Source organism: Dermacentor variabilis, chromosome 9 (genome assembly GCF_050947875.1).
Source record: "Dermacentor variabilis isolate Ectoservices chromosome 9, ASM5094787v1, whole genome shotgun sequence".
Taxonomy (NCBI): Eukaryota; Metazoa; Arthropoda; class Arachnida; order Ixodida; family Ixodidae; genus Dermacentor; species Dermacentor variabilis.
The window spans coordinates 48,115,936-48,142,275 of NC_134576.1; the positions used below are offsets into that span (position 1 = coordinate 48,115,936).

The following is a 26,340-nucleotide window of genomic DNA, read 5'->3' on the forward strand; positions in this document are numbered from 1 at the left end:
TTGCCACTGTTGCTTCGCTCTGGAGGGGCAAAAAATGAACGTCCGACCAGTAAATGACCAGTACATAGTGGAGAGGGCTCTTAGCATCCATATACATATAGGTTAGGGATCTTGAATTGATAACTGCTTCTACCTCCAGCAGCACAGCCTCTGTTCGCTGTTGAACTTGCTCTTTCCCAGCACATTGCGTAAAGATGACTTGACTGATCGGATAAGTCTCTCCCAACCAAGGCGCACTAGGCATAATAAACTTCTCTATGTGGTGTGTCAAGACCAAAGATGTAAACAGACAGCTCTTCATGGTGTTCCAAATGTCCCATAGGTCTCGCGATGCTCTCTGAAATGCAAGAGTGTTATTGGAATACAGTGTTACAGGCATGCCTCTACAAGCCAGAAACCTACGGAACACTAGCAAGAAGCAGCTTGTGGAGATTCAACTCATAATTTCAAGGTGTACCGCTTTCATGGTCGCACAGGTGAACAGCAGAATATAAGCCTTGGATGTAACCTCATCTGGCTCATGTTGCTTTCCATATAGTGGGCCTGCGAAGTCTAGTCCCACCACTTCAAACGGCCATGACGTGAAAGGCCTGTCTTCAGGAATTGGTGCACATTGCACATTGACAGGTTTCGCACCATATCTTTTGCACAGAAAGCGAGCATTAATGATTAGTTTAACTTCTTGTCGAGCATGTATAACTGAGTAACTCTGCCGAATATGCATCATAATGCTTGTCACACCACCATGTAAAGCTTGCAGTGTGCCTCTGTAACAACCAAGGTTGTGAACAGATGCCTTTGCGATAGAATAACAGGATGCTTTTCGTCATTTGTAGCGCCCATTCTTTCAAATCAGCCACCCACTTCGATCTAGGTAAGGATGGAGATCACATAGTACGGAGTGTTTCTTGACAGTGTCTCTAAGCCGAAGGTGTTCAATGTTATTCACAAATACTTCGAGCTGAACATGACCAATCTAGAACATTTCAGCCTTGTTTAGCTACTCTTTCGAAATAGTTTTACCGAGCGACGTTTGTGTACGAGGGCATTAATCTACCAATCGAAATACCCAGGTGGTGACATGCAGGAGCTTATGCAGGTTGCTAAACTTCCTTAAGTCAATCAGGGTGTTCACTTTTCTCGGTGTTTGAACTAGTATGTGTTGCGTGGCACAGTCTGGCTCTTCATTGATCTCTGTGCTCACATCTAATTTTGCAGGCTAAGTTGATCTTGGCTGGGAGGACCATTCAGGTCTGCTCCACCAGCTGCGACATGTACGTAGAGTCTTTACCGACTCAATGAATCAATGAATCTGGCTGGTTGTCTTATCATTGGCAGCAGTGCCACAGCAGTGGATCAGCAACTCCTGCGATTTCAGTCACTCTATGCTTTACAAACAGACCCAGCTTGTCATGGTCACTCCAGATCCAGCTCAGTGTGATCTTTGAGTCTGTCCACATGACGCAGAGAAAATGGGTCGAATCCCACGACTAGCGGATGTATTTTTATAATCTGGCTCCTACTACCGCGGTGTTGTGCCATACTACGAGTGCCACGTGGCGACCACGAGGCGACGGGAGCTGCTGTACTACATGCACCATGTGGTTACCATGAGGAAACAGGAGCTCCACTTCTCCGCTACGAATCAAGAATTTGACACCGAAGGAGACTTCAAGAAGCGCCCAGCCATATATGCGGCGCCCAGCCATCTCTACGATGAATCAAGAATTCGACACTGGAGGCGACTTCAAGAAGCACCCAGCCATCTCTGCGATGAATCAACAATTCGATGCGGGCGACGTCATTACCCTGCCCCGCCTGGTTCCTGCTGACGAGAACTCGCCGAAACTGGTTCATGCCAACGAGGGGTCACCGAAGGTATTTAAGGGAGAACCGGCCCATTGTGAGAAGAGAGTCGCTTCCAGCTGCCCAGTTGGTCTGATACGCTCTTACTGCTACCTGTACGCTATCATCCACTATCTGTAAACATTGTATAAAGTGTTTCGTTTCTTCTTTGTCTGCAGAAAGAGTTCGTCTTTCGTCCTCCACCCCGAAGTCACAACAGCGGCCACAATCAATCAATCAATCAATCAATCAATCAATCAATCAATCAATCAATCAATCAATCAATCAATCAATCAATCAATCAATCAATCAATCAATCAATCAATCAATCAATCAATCAATCAATCTTTATTTTTGACGAAATTAAATACAAGATGGGTATGAGTACACATTCGGAGGTACCGAAGTAACAACTGTCGGGGGGACCTCCTAACAAGACATGAAAAGGGGACAGTAGGATCGTGGCAAACAGTGAGTCATGTCACATATTATACAATTTCTACATCATCATTGGAAATAAACAGTAAGAAAGAAAAAAATCTATTAAAAATATCACAAGTATATTCGCAGTTAAAAAGAAGACAAATAATTGAAATCTTCAAAATAACATGTAAAAATTCAAACGAGGATAAATGGCACGTAAAGCTAACAACGAGGAGAAGTATCAATTATAGACAAAATTCAGTAACTCGGTAATTGAACAGTACATTGCGTAATGGTAAAGCAAACACAATCTAATTAATTCTAGGTTCGTTAAATTATACTACCTGTCAGATAGAGTGTTCATGAAATGCTCCTTCATTCTATGCTTCAATGATAATAATGTGGATGTCTTCATATCGGATGGTATTGAATTCTACACAGAAATGCCTTTAAAGGCGATGGTAAATTTCCCATAATTAGTTCTTGCTTTTGGAAGGAGAAGATTGAGTTGTGCTGAAAATCTTGTGTTGTTATAATTGAAGAGGCTAGAGCGAGTAAAACCTGGAATATTGAACTCAGTATTTATAAGACGAAACATAAGTAGTGACAGCTTGTGATTGAATAACATGCATAAAGGTAAAACATTTAGGGAACGGAATATGGGAGCAGATGCAGATGTATGCGATTGGAATGCAATTAATCGTAATGCCTGCTTTTGCAAAACTTCTAGCTGATGAAGATGTGTGGCATATGTATTACCCCAAGATGACAGGCAGTATGAGAGATGACTGTGTATATACGCGTAATATAAAGACATGAGAATGGTTTGCTGAAAAAAAGAGCGAGTTTTTATGATGATGTGAATACCAAATGAGATTTTTTGAATAAATGATTGAATATGGCACTGGAACTTTAGGTTCTCCTCTAGGACTACACCAAGAAATTTAGCAGACGCGGATCTTGCAAATACATTATTATTTAGAGGCACTACAATAGTTAATGTGCAAAGTTTTTGAAGAATGGAATACCATAAATGTTGTCTTAGATGGGTTAATGGTTAGCTTGTTTTTTACACACCATGAATGAACATTTGCTAGGTCAGCATTAAGTTTATCTTGCAATGCGATTAAATTTTTATCTGATGCAAAAATAGTGGTGTCATCAGTATAAAGAAGGCAGTGCGCATGTGTTAATATTTCTGGCAAGTCATTAATGAATATGAGAAATAGAAGTGGCCCAAGTATTGATCCCTGAGGGACGCCTGTATTTACAGTTTTTGATGAAGAGAAGACACCATTAACTTCGACTATATATTGTCGGTCAATTAGGTAGTTGCGAATTACTTGTAAAGGCGGCCCAGAAATGCCATACAATTCAAGTTTACTTAAAAGAATACAATGGTTAATTGTATCAAACGCCTTAGTGAAATCAACAAAGAGAGCACCGACTAAGAGGCCTTGATCGATAGCTAATTTAACCCTCTCAGTAAAAGTAATAAGCGGTAATTCAGTTGAAAACTTGTCACGAAAACCAAATTGATCAGGAGTTAAAAGATTAAATTTGGATAAGTATTTAATTAAGTGATTATGTATTAGTTTTTCGATGACCGTACTAAAGAAAGACAAAATGCAGATAATACGATAATTACTCATGCACTTATGGTCACCTTTTTTAAATACTGGTATTATTTTACTTGTCTTGGGGCAATTAGGAAAGATGCCATCTATAAATAATCTGTATCCTATATGGGCTAACGCAGGTGAGATTTCGTTAGACACAAGCTTAATGCTAGAGGGGCGTATCAAGTTGAGGCCCGGACCGGTTGTTTTAAGAGAATTGATAATGTTACATACTTCTAGCGATGTTGTGGGGAACAGGAAATATGAATGTGAACAACGCAGAAAACTAAGCAACGTTGAATCAGGCTGACTACCGTCTGCAATACTAAAATGGTCACTGAAAACGTTAGCTATATCTTGAGGGTCAGTAATACTAGCACAATCGTGGTTCACACACAATATGTGATTTTTAGTTGTACTGATGTTTAAGAATTCTTTAATAACCTGCCAGTTTCGTCTGGTATCACTTACATTTTTTAAAATTTTATTTTCGTAGTAATTACGCTTGACATTTTTTCAAGCTAGAGCTCAAGCTCAAGCTAAAGCTTGAGCTTCGGCAATGTTAAAGTCTGTGTAGGTGCTACTAGAGATTTCGCTACTATTAGTACTGTAGCTGAATTTCTGCCATCATCACCTCCTCTCAAATAAGCACATGCTCCGTAAGCCTTCAGGCTGCCGTTAACGAATATATGCAGTTGTGCCTTCTCGGCTGCTCCATATAGCCCATCTCTTAGGCAGTGCGGGGTATTGATGAAACCAAGCTGGATTATGTCTGCGCACCATGCTGTCCATGATGTTGTGATCTCCTCTGGGAACTCGTCATCCCAGGAATGGCCTAAAACCCACAAGCATTGAAACAAAAGCTTTGCAGTGACGGTGAAACATGACAGAATACCAAGAGGGTCAAAAATTCACGAAGCAGCCTTTAGTAGTGTACATTTTTTGTCGGGCTGAGCTGAGGCTAAATACTGGGCCACAGATTTGGAAGACAATTCGAAGTAATCAGCTTCTGTATCCTATTGCATTCCCAAAACAGTAGCTGATTCCCTTGATGCACCTTCCACTTGCTCCTCCTGGTTGTCGAAAATGTTCTGTAGTTGCTGATTATTGGTCTTCCATTTTCTGAGCTTCACTCTTACATCTCTCAACATTGCCTTCGATCGCTCATAGACACTCAGACCTTCTTTGAATGTCTCCATACCCACCAGTAAATCGTCTGCACAAAAGGCCTTCTTCAGAAGTGAGTGCTTTATCCTCACAAGCATTGTCCAAGTGGCGATGAATGGTTGCCATGAGCAAGAAAGGGCCTGATGTTGATCCAAATGGTACCCGGGTCATGCGCCATTCAACAATATTACCGTTTTAGCTGACCGGAATGGCATCAAACTAGAGAAACCAGAATGCATCTAGGTCGATCTCCTGCATCTCGATTTGTAAGAATGTCTTCTCTATATCAGAGTTGATGGTGATCGGGAACCATCAAAAGCGAAGTAGTACTTATGGAAACTCTAGATTTAGGTTGAACCCTTTATCCAGGCAGTCGTTGAGAAATGGGAAGCCTTGAGCGTGTGATGATGCATCAAACACAACCCGGAGCTGAGTGGTCAGCAATTCCTTTCTTATAACTTCTTGATGTGGCATATAATAGGTGGCCCGATCAATAGGAACATTTTTAGGTACCACTTCAGCACGACCTAGCTCAAGGTATTGCCAGATGACAGTGTTGTATCACTCCAATAATTCTTCATTCATTGATAGCCTCCTAGCCAGTTTTTGTTGACATGTGAACACAGTATCATGGTTGCTTCCAAGTAGCTGTTTCTAATCTTCCTTCCAAGGCAGAGCCACGGTGTATTGGCCATTTTTCTTGCGAATCCTCCCTTGGAAATGTGCAACGGACTCATGTGAGGGACATTCACTAGAATCTGCAATACCCATTGCTTCCAGTTGCCAGAAAGATGACTGGAGAATCTGTGAGGTTGTTTCATCCTCACAAATCGTTTCCACTCACAGAATGCAGACCGTAAGGTTAGTGTTGCAGTCAAAAAAAGCTTTGTGGAGACGGGGCCTTTGCAGTGTCCATGCAAACACCTTGTTGATTGTGACCAATCCTGGAATTTGTATGCTCCTTACAATTTCTCCCGTCATAATTTTCCAAAGATGGTCTGCTCCAATCAACAAGTTGGGGCCGTTTTCTGTTTCCGCTTCAAGAAATTTCTTTTCATCACCAAGAAATTTTCCTTCAAATCTCAACTTCTGAATGAAGTTATCAGCTTTTGGCGGGGCAATGTCGTGATAGACAACTGGAACCACTATTTCTTGAACGATATGGATGCCAGAACAGTGTTGGCTTTGCACTGGTACTTCAACAACGTTTCATACTTCAGCAGCACTTGGGGATGCATTCCCAAACGTGAATGCAATTCGGGTTCCTCCCAGTACATTCAGTCGCAGTTTTAGAGTGAGGTCTTCTGTGATGATCTCTGACTGCCTCCATCCAGAATCCCTCTGATGTATCTTGACCTGTTATTTTTAATGACAAAGGCTCGAAAAGTCTGCAGGTGCACATCTCTGCCCATCTTTGCGCAAACATTTATAGAATCTCTGTCGCATAGCACTACTGATTTCGACGAAACTATCCCTGCTGTGCTACCTGTAGCCTCTGCTAGCCGCGAAGTTTTTTGATTTAGTGTCTTTCTTTCTGTAGTTAGGGTCGCACTACTTGGACGTGTCTTTCATCACAAGCTGAGCACGCGAGTTTGACGTGGCAAGACCATGCCTGGTGGCTTTGTGATGTACATCTATAACAGCGGTTGTCCTTGGCTAGTTTCTCTATTTTAGAAACAAAAGAGAGGCTGAAATCACAGGCGCATGCGCCATGTTTCTTTGATTGACAGGAAAAATACTCGCACCAGCTGTATGACACACTGTGCAGTACAGAAGCAATGCTGCTACCTCGTTAGCACAGTCATCAACAAGTCATTGTGACGATTGGCTGCACTGTTCTCAAGTTTCTAACTCAATATGTATGAACAGGAGCAGTGTTATTAAATCTGCTTCTGATATTGCAGCTGCCAGTGCTGGCTCCGAGAGGTTTGTATCAGACCCATGTTCTCTTATACTGAATTCCAATGGCGGAGTCGGAGCAAGTTTTTGTGCTCGTTTCGGAGCAAGTTTGTTCCAATGACAGAGTGAGGGCGGCAGTGGTGTTCCAATGAGAGAGTCGGAGTGGATTCAGAGCGGGAGTCACTCTGTGGAGCAGAAAAAGATGCTCCGCCAAAATCGGCAGAGTGGACCGGAACTCAGTGTGACGTATTTCCTTTACCACGTTTGTCTGCTGGGAGGCGCCACCGGTCACGACTCGCGAGGAAGCAAAAGCTGCTGCACGTTTGGTGAGATATCCATTCCGCACTTTTAAAAAAACAATAGGTGAACGGCGCTGGAGAAACAAGTGACCGGTGCGGTGGTGCTGGGAGCAAACAGCGGAAGGAAATGACAACATGCAAGGGATCCTGGGTAACTCGGCGATAGAAGTTCCGCTTTTGCCTTGCTCCGGCGGCGCAGGTTGTGTTCCACTCGCGGATTTGGAGGCGTTCCTCTATGCCAGAGTCGAGTGCTCGCTCGCAGAGTCCGTCGGCTGCTCCGACTCCGCCATTGAAATTCAACATTAAAGTCTGGCTCCTCTTTCCTCACGTACATGCTAGAAGGATCTCATATGGTAATGCATTCAGTAGAATATCAATCAGCATTGCAGAAAAACTGAGAACAGGTACATTCAATGCAGTCAGACAGTGGATGTTTAGTTGCACAGCATCATAATGTTGCCAGAAGCCTGTATGTCGCTTCCCTACTTTCATGAGGTAGATTGCAAAGTGCTGACAAGTGGTGCTGCTCTATCCTTTTATGATCGCCAAAACATTCTTTGAGAAGTTCTACGGCCTCTGCGTAGTGAGTTTTGGAAGTCAGTAAACCGGCGATGATGGCTGCCACTTCCCCCGCAAGATAATGCCATAAACAAAAAACTTTGTTATCTTGGCAAAGCATCATTCAAATGAAGTCTGTTCGAACTGCTTCCAGAAGGCTGCCCATTTGTGAATGTCACTTCTAAATGTTGGCATATCAAGATTTGGAAGCCTTGGGCCAATAGCATCAGGAACTGTCGGGGTTGCATTCAGAGGAGCAGACTCTGCTGTACTGTCGATGCATTCCAAAGCGACGATCTTGCAGCGAATCTCAGCAAGCATGCTGATAGCTTGATCGTTATACTCTGCAGTAGTTATGTATTCTGCTTTGAGCTCATCATCGGCAATGTGCTCTTCGAGTGCATGGTTAAGCTTTGAGAGTTCATTGTTGTTAGCAAATAGATGGTAAAAAATACCTGAAAGCTTGGGCTTGTCCACGGTAGGATCTGTCAGTAGCAACCGAGCTTCCTGCAGAATCTTCGTATTCTATGCTCATCGAGCCGATCGCTTGGTCTTGAGGGAACCAATCTGTTTAGCTCTTGATATAAAGGTCTGGTCTCCGCGCTGATCATGAACAATGCGTTATCCAGTCAGTCCTCACCACCCAAAGCGCGAAGCGGTGGAGTAGAAGGTCCCTGGAGAAGTGCAATAAAAGAAACGAGTCTGCACGGAGGTTTCCGGCACCAAAATGTAGAATACTAACGAGACGCAAAGAAACCAGACAGAGAGCTATTCATCATTCCAACTTCTCTCGCAGGGCCCGCTTGCCTTCGTTTATTCCTCTTTTTCTACAGGTGCTGTGTATTAGAGATATTAGTCTTTTACAAAAGTGTTGCTTGTCTATCAGTTTCTCTATTAGACTATGTTCTACTGACCTTATACAGAGTGTTGGTCTGTTATGCAACATGCATTGTTGGATTCTGTTGCTCCTGTTTGCTGCTTGTTCAATGTGAGGGTGAAAGTTTATGAAAAATTAAGACTATATAGGGGACTGCTTGCTTGCATAGAGAGGCATTTTTAATTATTTGCTGAATCGTTAAGAATTCCGCTGAACAAATGTGCAGCACACTGCATTTGCATGTTTGTATTAGTTTCAGCGCACTAAGCTAGTGAACCTGGCATCTGTCTCTCAGCGACATACACGAAAGCGACATGCGACTGCATGGTCCTGCCAATTTTGATTCACTGACGACATTGCATAACTAGGCCTCTGTTCAGTCTCGTCATGATGAGTGTTTGAAGAAGCAGCTAGTGTTCATAGCACATCTAATACCCCCCCCCCAAAAAAGCACAACAAACAACCGGCCATAATCTGCAAGGCAGAGTCGTGGTGCTCGGTGAGCTTACGAACGACGGTGAAATAGCGGCAACATTTGTTTACCGCTGAAGTTTCGTTAGCCCCAAATCTTTTGTCAAAGTGCACATATAGTAGTGTTAAACTTGCAACCCAAATTGCTAACTTTATAATGCATATAAAAGGCCGTAATATTTACTGACACCAAAGAACAGTATCGCAGCAAAGGGAACACGGTGGGCGAGAATGCAAAACTGCGACCGTAGTAAGCTGTAGTTGCGCACAGCACGTGTGCATTGGCGGCTGCCATGTCAAGGCAAAGCGAGGCATGCATGATTTTTAGTGAATGAACGATGTGTTTTTAAAGAATCTGAGGTATTGGCACGGCACCTCTGCAATCTTATTCGTGAAGTACTATATTTTGATAGTTCCATCTATCAATGCTGTGTGACTTCAAAAGAATGGGAGGCAACTGTTTTTACCCCTTTGCTTCGCGGCTTTGTGGATTTATCTGCGTGCATCAACATGAAGAGTTTTCCCCAACATTGATTCCACCATTTGGAAGTAATTATTCTACTTATTTATGCTTCTATAGTACAGTATAAAGTTGTTTTTTTATCCTAAAGGCAGATGTACTTCAGTACAGCGTCACTGAATCGACTGTTGTGTGCATTGCAGCAATAACATGCCTGTTTCTGACAATGCTGTGCAAGATTTCTGCCTAGAGTTGTTCCTTATCTGCCTACAGCTTTGATGTAATGCACAGAATATCTTATGTTGATTTTGTGTGCTTTTAATTGTTCTGTCGTGTCAGGTTGCATCATTTCTTATTACGATAAGCATATCGAGCTAAGCATATCCCACTTTGTTTTAAAGCTAGTTTGGTAATTGTGAGGGCACATTATTCCAATTTAGAAGCATATATTCCCAGCTTAAACATTTAGTGGTAGAACTAGCAACCCTGCTTTAAAATTTTTCTATACGTATGTTTCTGCCCTCAAAAGGACGTCCTCTGGTCAAAGTGGTGAACTTAAAGCTCTGGCAATCAAGATTGCTGACCTTTAGATTGCTGATCTCGAAAGAGGAATGAATGAATGCGTGGTTTTTATTGGTGCAAGGGCCAGGTATGGCCAAAGAGCGCCATGCAAGTGTTAGTGATTTCGCAGTGGAGTGATGGGTTCTATGAAGTTGATGTGACGTGGCTCTAAAGGGGCCTAAAATATAGTCACTGTAAAGTGCGTAAAATGTAAGTGTAATAAAATTAAGGCGATGACAAATGATGTATACTATGAGCATTAAGGTGCATTTGAAAATAATGATACAATATAAAAAATGCATAAGTTTCTAAATTTCACTAGCGCACCATGGCCTCGTTAGAGCCCTTGAGACACAAGGGCCTCGAGGCATATGCTATATAAGACAACTATCACAGTGGCATCCTCTGGGAAGAGGATGCGCTATGAATTTATTGGGCTCATAACATGTAGGACAACCTCATTTAAAAAATTGAGGACTACTCTGGTGTTGAAAAATGGTTCTTTACCAAGAAACATAGCTGGGTGAAGAGGTACGCAGTAACGATATGCAAGAGGAAAATGTTTCTTTCAGATTCGGCTTTGCGGCACTACAAGAGGACGTGGAGGACGGTCAGCCTCTCACCACATCGACCACAGGTTGGCGGTTCATTTCCAGTAAGCAGAAAATTGTGAGTACCAAATGTGTGTCCTATTCTGAGGCAGCAGAATAGACATCTGTTCGCCGTGATTTTGTTGGGGAGGGCCAGAAACCTAACTCTGGCTTTATAACGTGCAGTTTATTATGTTTTTCTGCGTTCCACATGCGTTGCCAGTGTTGTCGCAATTTCTTGCGCAAGAAAAGCTTCAGATCTGTGACAGGGACAGCAGCTGTAGGAAAAGTGTTTAGTGACATGAGTGATGTGGCCATTTTATCAGCCAGTACATTACCCTCGATATCTCTATGGCCAGGTACCCAGCATATTACTAGATGTATATATGATAGATAAACACTGCATAAGAGGGAGTAAAGTTCAATGAAAACAGGATCTTTATGCTTTTGTAACGAAATTAATGCTTTCACGAGACTTAGCGAGTCTGTGTGTACAATTGCTCTGTCGAGTTTTAATTTCTGTATATGTTTTACTGCAGACAGTACAGCATAGGCTTCTGCAGTGAAGATACTTGTTTGCGGGCTCAATAAGTCAGATTTAGAGAGAGGGACCAACAGCAGCATAAGATACACCAGCATGTGATTTTGACGCGTCTGTGTAGAATTCGGAGCAGCTGTACTTCGATTGAAGTTCACGGAAATGCATAGCGATTTCGAGGTCAGGTGCATGCTTTGTGATCTCTACAAAGGATACGTCACAGTCTATCACCTGCCACTCTCAGGGCAGTAATAGCTTAGCTGGAGGCATTAGGCGATGTTCGAGAACTGGGACATCCATTTCTGTGCTAAGTTCTCTTGCACGCAGTGAGAAAGGAAGCCTCATAGAGGGTTTATTACAGAAAAGTGTTTCACACATCAAGTCAACAGTTTTGAAACGCGGATGTTCTTTATTGGAGAGCACATTGAGAAAATAGGTAAAGCTGATGTACATTCTCTGAAAATGTAGTGACCACTCGTCTGACTCAGCAACTTTCGACCGGGCTTGTTCTAAATGCGCCAGTGGCCAGGCGGATACCCAGATGATGAACGGGGTCTAACATCTTTAGTGCGCTCGGTGCAGCAGAGTGATATACTATGGCACCAAAATCTAATCGTGACCTAACTAGGCTCCTGTAAAGATTCAACAGGCACCTATTGTAGCTACCCCATGTAATGTGGGATAGAACTTTAAGTTCATGGTTTTTAAACATTTTTCTTTAAGACATTTTATGTGTCAAATGAAAGTGAGCCTGGAGTCGAGAATAACACCTAGAAATTTGTGCTCTTTGTTCAAGGGAATTTGTTGTCCACCCAGTTCTACACAGGGATCAGGTACCTGGCCTCTCTTGCAAAGAGAACACAAGAACTTTTGTGCGGGTCGATTTTAAATCCATTTGGTCTGCCCACTTGGACACCTTGTTTAGGCTCTGCTGTACCTGTCTTTCGCACACTGTAAGGTTGCAGGATTTGAAACCTATTTGTACATCGTCTATGTAGACAGAATAAAAAATGGCTGGTGGCAGTGAGAAACAAAGTGTGTTCATCTTGACGATAAAGAGAGTGCAACTGAGCACTGCTCCCTGGGGTACACCAGTTTCTTGTATAAAAGGTCGCGATAATACGTTGCCGATTTTCACGTGGAAGATACAATTTGACAAATAGCTTTCAATTGTGTTCAGCATATTTCCACGGATGCCCATTCCCGACAAGTCTCGCATGATCCTGTAACGCCATGCTGTGTCATACGCCTTCTCCATGTCGAGGAATATTGATAGCAAAAATTGTTTATGAACAAATGCAACACGGATATTTCCTTCAATGCGCAGAAGATGATCGGTTGTCGATCGTCCTTCTCTGAAGCCACACTGATTGGGATCGAGCATATTGGCGAGTTCAAGAAAATGTATGAGTCTACGATTAACCATGTTTTTGAAAAGCTTACAGAGACAATTTGTAAGAGCTATCGTATGGTAACTTGCAGCCAAGGAAGGGTCTTTACCCTGCTTAAGAACAGAAACTACAATCGCTTCTTTCCATGTGGATGGGAGGTATCCCGCAGCCCAAATAGTGTTGAAAAGTGTGAGCAGTGTAACTTGTGTGTCAGTATGTAGGTTTCTGATCATGTCATACATGACTCTTGCACGTGTTCAATGCAGCTCTCAACTCGGCGATACTGACAGGCCGGTTATAGGGTTCATTCTGTCTCGATTTTCTTATTATTGGCTTACATTCTTCTGTTTGTTTATATTTGAGAAAAGATTTTGAATAATTCGTTGAACTTGACACGCTCTCAAAATGGTCCCCAAGTGAATCTGCCTGGTTTTGCAGGGTATCACTGTGTGTGTTTACCAAAGGGAGGGAATATGTCTGTCACCCTCTAATCCTATTAAGGGGGGACGTGGTGATTAAAAGTTATCATTACTTATTTATGAACCAAACTTGATAAAAATTGACATGCTTACTTAGTTTCTTCTCCCGATTCTAAAAACGCAGTTATTTTTTCTGTAGGTTCATTATTTTGTTACATAATTAAGAAAACAATGTCTTTTACAATGTCTTTTGTTCTTACTACAATAGACAAATAACCACTGCACAAAAATAGACAACTGACATATGGTCCAATAGCAGAAAGCACAAGCTTCCGAACATAGGAAGAACTTTTATGATTGGATAATATTTCCTACTTTATAGTGCCCTGAACTTCATTGTTTTGAACATGGCCATGCATTAGTCACACAAAAGACAAATTTTAAAAACATTAAACAAAGAAACTTGATACAGGGTGTCTACCAAGTTGACATTTCCAAATTCCCTGAGTTTTCCAGGTTTTCCCTGAGTGCCTTTGCCCATTTCCCTGAGTGATGCAGAACTACGTTTTATGTCAAGACGGGCTGAAACCACATCGCCCGATGCTGTCACTCTCGAGTAGGCACATGAAAAAAATTAAAAAGCGACTTAATCCAATTTGAATACTAAGGAGTAGTGTTTATGTTATTCAAAAAGAGAATAGAAGGCAGGGGTTAGTAAAATGCACAGCAAATAAAGTGTCCTCGAAAAAATTTGCGAATAAGTCGGCCGTTCACAAATACGAATAAAAAGGGGACGCACATATAAGCAAATACATTCGAATATGAGCTATTTCTATCAACTGATAGCAAGGTCAGTGGTATGAGGCCCGAACTCTGTCACAATTGAGATTCTCTCTCAATCGCTCGTAAGTCAAATTCAACTGTCCTGACATACTCTCAGCCCGCGCACGACGCCTGAGTGTTGTGTTTCACTGCTTTAAAGAGTTTATTTTGGTTTGGATGCGGGACACCTGCATTTCGGCATCAGCCAAAACTTTGTTTTTTGAGCTCAAGCTCCTTCATAACGGTGGCAGCGAGCTTCCTTTCCCGTTTATTCCTCAATGCGTACATCATTTCTGTTCTTGTCCTCCTTCTGCCGCTCGTTCGCCCCAATGACCATTTGAAGCATCTTGGTCAGTTGCACAGTCCACGGCCGATTTTTAGAACTCCCTAGGGGTCGCGAAAACGTTCGAAAAATCGGCCAGTTGGAAAAAAATAAATGCGTGTCATTTACTGCCCTTAGGGGCTCAAACCGCCACAGGCACGTTCGAAAACGCTCTGAAGGACTGTCGGTACACATATTAGGCATGTTGGCGCTCGTACTGTGACAGGAAATACCGGGTGCACGTGTGTATAATTAAGGAATACATACTGTTTTCCGTGGCAATACCCCTTCCCACACTTGTTATGCTTCACTGCAATACTTTTGCGTATGCTTCACCATGTAACATTTCTGTGCAGAGGCGAAGCTGACTTTCGGGACCCGGCACTATGCAACGCACCGTGTTTTTTAAGTTTCTAAGCCAATCGCGAATACTACAAAAGCGGAGTCTGTACCATTGCTGACCAGCAGCTAATTCTTTCAATAAAAAACTCGGCACCCAACGGCAAGAAGCTTCATGGCGAACGTCGAAGCAGCTAGGCCTAGCGTTGCCGCAGTGGTGGCAACGGCTGCCAGCGGATCTGCGTGCGAGAGTGCCGGTGCGAGGTGGCGAAGTAATCAAAACGGCAGCGGTTGTGCCTTTGATTATTGCCGTTTCGGACCTGCGCTCACGGCAAAACGTCCGGAAAATCGGACGGCGAAGAGTTCTTGCGTCCGAAATTTCACACGTTCTGATACGCTGACTCTATGGAGTACGTGGCGGTGCCGCGAAGCCGTCCAAATTATCAGGAATCCGGAAAGTCGGTCGTTGACTGCACACTGGCAACACATCCAGCCGACGACAGGGCGTCAAAGACGATTCATTGCGATTCCTGTCTGTTGCTCGAGCCAGCATTACCGCGACTTTCGACCCGTCCAATAATATTGCCGCTAATTTTCCCTGATGGAGGCCCAAATTCCCTGAGTTTTCCCTGACCTTTTCCAGACTACTCAAAATCCCTGAGAATTCCCGGTTTTCCCGGTTTTCCCGGTTGGTAGACACCCTGTTGAAAGACTGCTTTCTATGTTTGGTGCTCCAAACATCTAGCTTCATGCTACAAATTAATATTGTATCTATGATAGCTACTGATATATCACAGTAAATGTCTTGCTGGGTGTGCAAAATTAGTATTTCGAGAAAATCAAGAAAACAAATAAATGTCACATTTAATTGTGAAGAGTCACAAATGTGTGCAGATACACATTCCCAAAACATTAGTAGGCTCTGCGGCATAGTCAGTTTGGGCATTAGAACCTCTGTGGCACTTTTTGAATAAGCACTGCACATTTTCTGCGATGCACGCTTGTGTTAAGATGTGGCTGATCGACGCCGGTCTTTTTCCTCCATGCGCTGCATACACTTTTTGCCAGTGTTCATCGAGAGTTCTTGCAAAATGCTTGCCGAGGTTCTCCTGTAGCCAGCATTGAATTTTATCACTGCTTCCGCTCCTGCAGCCTCAATGCTGAAGAGTGATGCGTGCTGCTCCTTCGGTGCGAGCGCCCATATTAGCGAGTGCAGGCTTTCATTGTTGTTTTGTGTTTTGCCTCGCTGGCAACATTCAAGCAGCATCTTGTCAGAGAGCTGTTGGTAGATTGGCAGTAACGCCTTGCTTACATGAGTAGGTAAATTGTAACGGTGCTTCGGCACAGGTTGACCTTTGGCCTTTGCAGCATTTTGCCGACACCAGGAATCGGGACGTTCTGGACAAAGGCTGTGATTTGAGATGACATCATTTGATGTTACGTGATAGTAGCTTGCCATCACGGCCTTCTCCATGGCTTCAATGTCACCAGTGTGGGACTTCAGAGCCCATCCATAATAAGAGCTCAATTTGTTGACCAAATCTCCAGTCAACCTTCCTCTTCCACCAAGTGGCTCTGAGCCAGGCCCCTTGTGTGTTGACAGGGCATTACATAGGGCTGTTCCCATCCTCTTATGGACATGGTTGACACAATCCTCTTTGTCAACTTCTATAAAGCCATATACTTTGGCCTCCTTTAGGGCCAAGAAAGTACGGCTGTCACCGTCTGTCAGCACAGTTGTGTACTTTTCCACAGGCTGTACTTTTCCAGCGATCTTTTGAATAAAATGAGGCCAGCCTCTACCTCCATTTCACCAGCCTTCTTATCCGTATTTTTCGGACACTCATGACTGGCTTTCCATTCATCGTACGAAGGGTCACCAACTTTTGGTCCACGCTGACAACCGGCACAAAAGTTGCTCAGCACAACGTGGTCCAGGACAAGTCTCGTAAAAAGTTCAATGACGGCATTGACACCGATGTGCGAACTGTGCCCGCGAGTCAACCAAGACCCGTCGTATGATACAGCAACGTTGCCCGGGTTGCCGAAGTTTAACTGGCTGTAAATCTGCGAGACTGACTTCGCGCATTCTGTTGTAAGCGTCTCAGCTGCCCGGGTCGCGGCAGGAGTCAACTTCATTTTGACGTACCCCTGCCAAGTTTTCGTATGCAGCCCGCGTTGCGATATATTCATTGTTGCAAAAATATCATTGAATGCAGTTTGCCGATTGCCGGTGCTTTGCATCGCGTGCGCAGCCAGAATATTAACGGTAAACGGATTGACTTTCTGAGTCCCATTCACATGCGGCGAGCTCCACGCTGATGCTTTGTCGCCACATTTCGAGCATGTGAGCACCAGACTTATTGCAAGGCCATATTCGCGTTCCGGCTGATTTTCGCGCTACTGCCGCATATATTACAGTTCGTATGCTCCAGCAGTGCGTTCACCGATTCCAGGCACACCACGGTGAAAACAGTATCGTCAAGCGGGCCGGCCGCTACATCACCAGCGGACAAGATCTCTGACTTATGGTTCACTGCTGCAGTTGACGTGAGCTCTTGTAGTTTCTCGTCGGATCTCCTGTCGATTAGCTCCAAATCTGAAGCCATCAGCATAACGGTGTCACGATGGACGCGGCTGGCATTTTTGTCGCACCTACTCGTCGCACCACCTAGGCCTAGCACTCGGTCGGCTCCATTAGTTTCGTCGCTTGATGCCGTTGGTGGCTCGTCCTCAACGACCTGCGACGCGGTGGGGCGTTTTTTGAAGTTGTTGAGCATGGACTTCTTCCTTTTCTTTCCATACTTATACTTAGAGTCAAACTTTTGGTGCGGAGGAGGCATCGTCGCGCGTACTCACACAATAGTCTTATCGAACATGTCGTCTCGCCTGCGCCTCTGCTGCGGCTAGCAGATAGCTCGGGAGTGCGCCCAGCCAACCACGTGGCGTTGTCTCGTCACGTGCATGCAACAGTGAATGAGAATGCACGTTTCATCTATTTTTGCTGCCGGTTTTTGTATTGAACCAGCAAGCCTAACGAAGTGGCAGCGCGCGATATTTTAAGCCGAAACCGCATTCTTTGAAATGAGACCAAGATGGCCGCACTCAAGGCACTTGTACGTGAGCGCGGCGTCATTGAATGTGTGTCGTTTTATCGTCAACACACGCAAAAAATCAGGAGCCCTATCTGTTTATAAGTTGTTCGTATGGCTGAAATGTGACCTTAGGAGACTGGAAACTTGGCAGATAGGGAGAATAATAGATGTGGATTAGAGAAATGCTATTTTCCAAAATTCATTTTTTAATGGTATTTTGGGTCTAAAGACCCGTGTCCCCCCTTAAACCTATTCCAGACTTTGGCCTCATCTGCAAATGACTTGGCAGATAAAAACTTCTGCCAACTTTCTCTTCTGGCCTGTTGGAGGGTTCTCCTGCCTTGGGACTTTACTTTCTTAAAGTTAACAAGATTCTCCGCACTGGGAGAGGTGCGTAGCAACCCCCACGCTTTGTTCTATTTTTTATGTGCGATCCTAAAATCATCGTTCCACCACGGGACATGCCGTTCGCACGCCAAGCCATTTACTTCTGATATGCATTTAGATGCAGCATCTATTATGAAGGCTGTAAAAGACTCCACTGCAGCATCAATTTCTAACGAAGACATGTCAGCCCAAGAGATACTAGTAAGAGTTCAAAATTTCTCCCAATCAGACGTCTCAATCTTCCACCTAGGAGCTTGTGGTGGATATTCGTTTTCTTTAGATGAGCTTAGCAGTAGGGGGAAGTGGTCGCTCCCGTAAGGATTGTTGATAACTTCCCATTCGAGTTCAGGCAGTATACATGGAGAAACTAGGCTAAGATCAATTGAAGAAAAGGTTCTGTTTGCAAGACAGTAATATGTGGGTGCCTTCTTATTCAGCAGATGTGCACCGGAAGAAAAAAGGAACTGTTAAACGAGACGGCCTCGCGCATCGATACGAGAGTCTCCCCACAAGCTACTGTGTGCATCGAAATCGCCAAGAACAAATATGGGTTCTGGCAATTGATCTATAAAGGACTGAAATTCATGTTTGTTTAATTGGTAATGCGGGGGTATGTAAAGTGAGCAAATGGTGATGAGTTTGCTTAGGAGAACAGCTCGAACCACCCCTGCTTCAAGGGACGTTTGTAGCTGCAAACGTTGACACGCTATGCTTTTATGAATAACAATGGCAATGCCGCCCGATGATGCGACAGGATCATTGCAATCTTTGCGAAACGTAACATACTGTAGGAGAAAGTTTGTGTGTTTCGTTTTTAAGTGTGTTTCATGTAAACACAGCACTTTTGGATTGTGTTTGTGGATAAGTTCTTGCACATTATCAAGGTTTCTAAGAAGACCTCTCACATTCCATTGAATAATTTGTGTATCCATATTTAAAGTAAATTAGTGCTGTGTGTACGAAAACGGAAGTGATGCCTTAGATTACAGAGCTCTTTCGAGGCCCTGTAATGGGGGTTTTGCCCTTTCTGAAGCGTTCGAGGGAGCCTCACCGCTCCTTAGGCACTTGGCGCGTTGAGGATAGGTGTAGTGTCCATTGCCTCTTGTGAGGTGCCGGACACGTGCTCTTGCGAGCGAGAAGTCTTCCGAGTGAGTCCTGCCTCGGAAGGCAAGACCCTTGCGCCAACCAGCCCGGAGGTCGATGGGGCTCCCTGAGGAATTTGGCTGCGCCAGCTTTTGCCAGCGCTGGAAGGGGCCAGGGAGGTTGGGGCAGCCTCGGCTGCACCCACCTTCGGTGTAGATGGCCCCGTCTGCTAGGCTGGCGTAGCAGCGCTAGCTGCAGCTGCCGGGGGGGCGGATGGCATCACTGCCGCCTCACTGGGTGTGGGTCGGACAGCCGCCGGAGACCGTTGTGGCGCTGCCCTCTGACGCGCCACATCGGCAAAGGTGTTCTTTGGCAGGAAGGATACCCACCTGCGTGCCTCTTTGAAACTTAAGTTTTCTTTTATTTTAATGGTAACTATTTCCTTTTCTTTCTTCCACGATGGGCAAGACCGTGAGTATGCAGCATGCTCCCCATCACAGTTTACACAGCGGAGAGAGTTTACACAAGATTCAGAACTGTGCTCATGAGCACTGCATTTCGTGCAAGTTTGGCGGCCTTGGCAGCTTTGTGAACTGTGACCGAAACGCTAGCATTTGAAGCATCACAGGGGATTAGGGATGTATGGCCGAACACGGAGCTTGATATACCCGGCCTCGATGGACTCAGGCAGAACACTTGTGCCAAAAGAAAGTATCAGGTGTTTTGTCTGTATTTCCTTATTGTCACGCCTCATCTTAATTTGTTTACCATTGATGACGTTCAGCTCACTGAAGCCCTCCAGGAGTTCCGCTTCAGTCAGCTCCAAGAGAACATCATCGGAGACTACACCACGGGTAGTATTCATAGTACGATGCGGAGTTACTGTCAATTTGGCATCGCCAAATGATACAAGATTGGGTAGCTTTTCATACTGCTTCTGGTTGCGGAGCTCCAACAGGAGATCACCGCGAAGCCATTCTGGATGCTTTGTAACCTGTACCAAAAGCTTGGGTGAGAGACTTAGATACGAGGAATGGTGAGATTGTTCGCACGGGTTTGTCCGGTTGTTCGGAGTGGATGACATGGAAGCGAGGGAAAGTTTCTTTTTGACGGGCAAAAAAATTCTAAGACATCATCGGTGCGGCCCCTCTTCAGGGAGCGATCAGATAGTGGGGGGAAAGGAAGTAGCCATAGGAAATTGTAATTTCGGCAGTAAAGTCAGCCACCCAGCATGGAGTCCTACAAGTGGACGCTGCAGGGCCTGTGAAACATGGCCTGCAAACGCCAGCTGTACATTACCACTATAACCAAATATGAAATAACCTAGGTCAGCTATTCACACAAGGTTAGCCCTTGCTGCCTGGAAAAATTGGAAGTAAAAGGAAGCCAGAAGAAGACAGGAATGGTGGAAAGTAAGGGAAAGACAAAGGTTGTAGGGAGAGAGAGACAGGAAAAGGCAACTACCGATGTCCCCTGGGAGGGTCAGTCCGGGGGTGCCGTCTACGTGAAGCAGAGGCCAAAGAGGTGTGTTGCCTCCGCCAGGGGGCCTTAAAGGTCCGAACATCCGGCATTGGCTCAACCTCCAGGATCCCCCTTTCCCCGGACACGGCTAAGCCATGTACGGTTAGATGCGGGAGGGTCCAACCCTCGTGTGCTCGGGTACGTGGTGCCACAAAACAGCAAATGCCTGCTGATGCAGATGTCCCTGTGGGGCTCGAAAGAGGAATCTGTAAATATACATGCTATGCTGATAAATGCTTCTGGGAATTTTAGCACCTATGCCTGTTTTTCATTCTGTATCTGGTGCATTGCAACTTTTTCTTTCACGCCAATAAACGTATTAGACCAACACACCAAAAGACTCATTTGACTAATACCCTAATAGGCCTATTGGACTAACAGACCAATACACCAACAGATCTGTTAGACTAATACACTAATAGACCTAATAGACTCTATTAGTGTCAATAAACCTCATAGGCTATTAGTTCTTTCATTAGGATTTTTGCTAGGGTATACCTGTCGTTACCATTCTTTCTTCTACAAGCATCTCACATTGCTTTCATCCACATGACATTTTTGCATCAATGTTTCAGAATGTGTATCACCGTTCTGGTGTCCGCATTTCAGCACAGCTTGTAAGCAGTGTAGTGCCTAAACAAATAGCACAAGTACTGAGAGCTGGGCAAGTTGGTAATGGTTCGTATTAACTGCGAAAAGAATATACAACACAAGAAGTGTTGTCTGTTCTTTTCTTAGTTCCTGTAATGTTGCACAGTTATTACAAACCTAAACAAATACATTGCATGAGATTAAAGTTGTGACCTGTGCAGTGCATAAACATAAACATGGCGAAATATGTTGCACTGAATAGAAGTAAACGTAAATGTATGAATCAGATTTAGTTGCATAAAAGTTAATTAGCCACTTTCCTAAAGCTTTGCTTCACTTAGATTCCAAAATGTGCATCAGATCAGCAAAATTTTCACCTTTGAAAAATCTGTGGGCAAGGCAGGACAAGACAAAACAGAAGAGAACAAGGAGACAGATTAATACCTGTGTCACACGGGCACATTTGGAAGGCCTTCCAGTCGACGGCCTTCAAAATGCCACAACTCTATCGACTCAAAGGAGTTGTCGCGCTGCTACATGGCACTTTTGAAAGGCCGTTGAGCGGTTCAGGCGTTTCTCGCAAAATTGTGTGGCGCTGCGGATCTTTATTTTCATTTTCATGTCACGAAAAGTTAAACAACATTAAAACCTCTTAAAAGCCCTATAATTTCTTCTATGTTTGTTTATACAATAAAAGAATTTGTTTATACATCGCCATACATATATGTTCAGTTTTTAAGTTGTTGAGTAACGAAAATGCGGCAACGTTTGCGCCGCTCGATGCGGCTGCCGTTTTGGTGTGTGTTCGCACATGTCAAGTGGCAAAAATACTTTATTGAATAATTAATAACACTCATATATAGTATTTTTGGAGCATTTTGGTTTGATTTGTATTTTTCTAACCGTGAGTACGAGCACGCTGTGAACGAGAGGGCATGTACGCGCTGTTTCTGCTTCCGTTGCTCAAAGGCCATCGAGATTTCGATAGAGTTGTAAGGTGCTCCGTTGACTCAATACACTATTGACTCGGCGGCCTTCGAAACGGCGCGTGTGGCAGCTCAAACTTGACCTTTGAGTCAACTGACTATCGGTTGGAAGGCCTTCCAAACGCCCGTGTGACACGGGTATAAGGCTTGCGACAGTACCCGAGTAGGGCCAAAATGCATGCTGCATTATTACTGAAGTGACAAAACAGTGTGAAGGGGAAATGCTATGCAAGAAGTTCCACATGCTTTCCTTGTAACCATTCAACACAGCCACTAAGTTATAATGGTTATTATAACAAATACTTAGGCAAATAAAAATACTTTGTAACAAATACATGTACATACTGCGAAAAGACACACTGATGATGACTTTCCATTGCAACTTATTTCAGGAATACAAGCTAATCAAGACATAAATAAAAATGAACATATATTCAGATATATTTTAATAAAGCCAAGCACCAACAATGGTGCAAAAGTAAGTCTTCCACAGTTCTCTTTTTTTTTTTTAGCTTCTATCAAAATCTGTGTGATTTCCTTTTCAAGAATAGTTAGATCATAAAGGCAAGAATCTTAAATTTAATATGCAGCACTTCAATGTAAGCACGAAAAAAAAGTGCACTGAATGCTTTTTATACTAAGTATTAATCATACATATCCTGGCTCTGTTCTTGTAGCAACCTGTATACATTTCCGGGATGCGATGCTAAACTGATAATGCATATGATTTTATGGCAATGTTAGTTAAACCTTGGGTTTATATAGCTGACCCAGATCCTTGCTTCTCCACTGAACACTGATGACACGTACCTAGGAATGGGAACATTCTTGGCCCAATTGCATGGCATTCGTGGGAATGTGCTTGCGTGTACACTGTAGCCATATTTACCAGTAATACCATTTACATTTATTTCTGGTAAAAATAGCTCTTATAGAATTTCGGCTGTTACTAAATGCTAGATGGCAATGAAATAATGCATAAGCGGACCCCCCAAGTCCAAATCGAGCATACGTGCATAGTGTCACCGGGAAAGTGCGTCCATACTTCCGTGACAGTTAGGCAAGCAAAGGCCTGCGACATTTGTGCCACGCTTAGAAATATAGTTTTCAATGTAACCGAACCACGTCGCAACGAACAGGATGAAAAGATGGTTTAGAACCCAAATATTTGTAACATTCTGTTTCGTTTTCCGTTCTTGATCCCTGAGCCCAACAAAGAGCGATGCCAACGTTATACCGGTGCCGCATGGGGCACTTTCGATCACGATCGAGGCCGATCCAGCAGATCGGTATTTCGCGATCGCGACTAGTTCTCTTCTTCCACTTGCGCAAGGAAGAAATTCATTATCGAATGGGCTCGATCGCCTTCGAGAGCGCCCGTGTGACAACGGCAACGTCCGAGCCAATGACGATATGGCAAAACGAATGAAGTAATTAAGTGTATCGTTAAAAAAATACGACCGCAAAGTTGGAAATCGTAGACCAACAGTAACGAATATTGTGTATTACAGCCAGAACACCAGTGTAGCAAATAAATACCGGGTGTTTTACAGAGAGGATCAGACCACTGTTATCGTTCAATTAGTAAACTTTCCTAACGATCTCTTGGCGCATTAATAAAGAACTTAGAAGTCAGTATATCACTCATTTACGACGAACAGCGGCAACATTACGCTCCCGAACGGTGTCTGGTGGTGTATACAACACGTCGATACACTAGCAACAGTGTTAAAAGCAGTGTTAAACACCAGAAACAACAACAAAAGGATGTTATGCGAACCTTTGCAGTAAGGTGATAATTTCAGGTTACCAAATATACGGCGTGCGCTAACTGCACATTGTCAAATCAGCCAAATACAGAAGCACCGCCGCATATCAGTTCGCCTATAACTTCGCGCAATAACAAGCTTTCGGCATTTTACTTGTTCGGCGAAGAGCTGTCTTTTCTTTTGTTACTGTTATTTAGCTTGGTCCTGTCTCTAACGAGTAGGTAGGCCATGTTGTTCCCACACTACTGAGTTCAGCAACCATACATACGAGAGAACTCCGTTTCGAGAGAGTGCATCAGTGGCACATCACCGAGGCCACGGCAATGGGATTATGTTTAGGCGCACTGACAGTGAGAAAACAATTGGAAGCGAAAGACACTTACCAATTTCCGAGAACTTCAAAGCAAAACCGCATATTTCTGAGCTGCAAGCTTGCTGTGAAATGTTTAAACTGGCACAGCAAACAAGCCACATCGTAAACAAGAAGCGTCCGTTGCCCGCGCCATTTGATGGTGCCGATGCCAGTGGCCCCACCGCGCCGCCACTATTGGGTTTCGAAGTGAACGAACCGACCTGTTGAATGCTCTTTGCTTTTGCCATTACCTTTGAATGTCTGGGTCCCCAGCAGCAATCACTACCATTTCTAATAGCTGTATTGTGCACGTACGGGTACAATCACTTTAGCAAACGCTTTGATAACATGAGGCCATTTTCATTGTTACGCGCTTTAAGTATAAACCCCATGCAAGCGATTTCTTGCGCGACAAGCTACGCGATGAAAATGGCTTTCGCATTCGCTCGTCGCCCAAGTCAAACTCCAAGCGAGCAACCGCTTCGCGCGGCGCATTTGTCGTACAAAAATCCCTCACGTGACCTGATCCTAGGTGCCTAGGGACAGCATCGTTTAGGGATTTTTGAGAAGGCGCGATGCTGGCGCCGAGCGACGCCGTGGCGTGTTCGTCCTCGGCGTGGTCGTTCTCACGACCGCGCGTTGATCAACGTTGCTGATGTGATTGTGCGTGCGTTGCTTGTGTGTTGGTTGTAGCAGTTGTAGGTTCTGTGTTACTTGGCGGAAAGCCGTGAGTAGTGGCGGTGCGGCAGGGCGGCTTTGGCCTCGGTGACCTCTGCCAGTACAGAATCTGCGTTGTGTTACCCGTGCTTTCTTGAGAAACCGACGGTGGTGACGATTGAAATATCGAAGTGGCCTAGCACCTCGGCAGTGAAGTTCTGCGAACCGCGATGTGGCGTCGCCGTGTCCGACTTTGCTTAACGGACATCGAGGGATGTGCTGCTCGCTGCTAGTCATGTGAATGCAACTACGTCGACCGCCCACTGTTCAGCGCTGAATGTGTGTTTGGTGTGCTGTGCTTGAAACGAGTGGTGCAGCCGTGCAGCGGGGGTGGCAGGGGAGCAGAGTGGCTTAGGGCTCCGTTTGCGCGTTCACAGACGTGCTCCCGTCTTGGTCTCATTAGCGGCTGTCGCGGGATTGTGGTGTGCTAGCTCCTTGCCTAGTATGAAGTTTACAACGCTAACACACAGCATGTTCACGTTTTTCCGCGCTATATGCCATTTGCATGACGGCCGAGTTGAAAACGAGACGTGTGTCTGTGTTCTTTCCGTTTGTGTGTTGTAAATTACTTTCTATTATGGAAGTTCTGGGAGTCTTATTACGCAAGGACATAAACGCACGTGTGTCTGAAATTTTGAGTTACCCATGATACCCTTTATGACTAATAAGTGGGCTACACGGCCTGTGTGAATCAGCTACCGTATGTTGCGACGCTCTTCCGTGTGGTAGACTGATGCATGGTGCGCGTTTATTTCTGTACTGTTGTAAAAACTATTAGTTTATTCACTCAATACAAATGTACGGCTTCTTCGCCGCAGTACATTTTAGTTACGCGGTGAAGCATACTAAAAATGGGAGGGGGCGCTACCAGCCAGCATGGTATGTCCACGTAGGCGACCTGAGAGGCGGCGGGTGCGCGAGTGTATAATTAAAGAACTCTTATTATGTCCAGTGACAGTGACCCCTTTTCACTTTTAGTATGCTTCACCGCGAAATATTAGTGTATTGCGAGAAAGACAATCTTAAAAATCCCAATTATGCAGCGTTTCTTTTGTAGCTTGCTACACCGCAATACAGTGGTGTATATAAATATCGTGCAGTAAAGCATACTAAGAGTGGAAAGGGCACATAGGTTTACACTGCGCTCATTATTTTCAATTGGGACATAATTTGCAAGTGCATCTGTGCTCGTGGTAAGCTTCATTGACAATTCTTTGTACATTTCAATTTCATGTTGCA

The 26,340-nt window shown here is 44.3% G+C and overlaps 1 long non-coding RNA gene across 1 annotated transcript; it reads right to left on the bottom strand.

Moving 5' to 3' along the window:
- LOC142592663 (uncharacterized) lies at positions 1 to 24,528 on the bottom strand. The gene is made up of 3 exons (XR_012830764.1): positions 24,416 to 24,528; positions 8,266 to 8,484; positions 1 to 337 (listed from the first exon to the last, which is right to left on the bottom strand). It is a non-coding gene; the product is annotated as an uncharacterized LOC142592663 (long non-coding RNA).
- Positions 24,529 to 26,340: the final 1,812 nt, after the last annotated feature.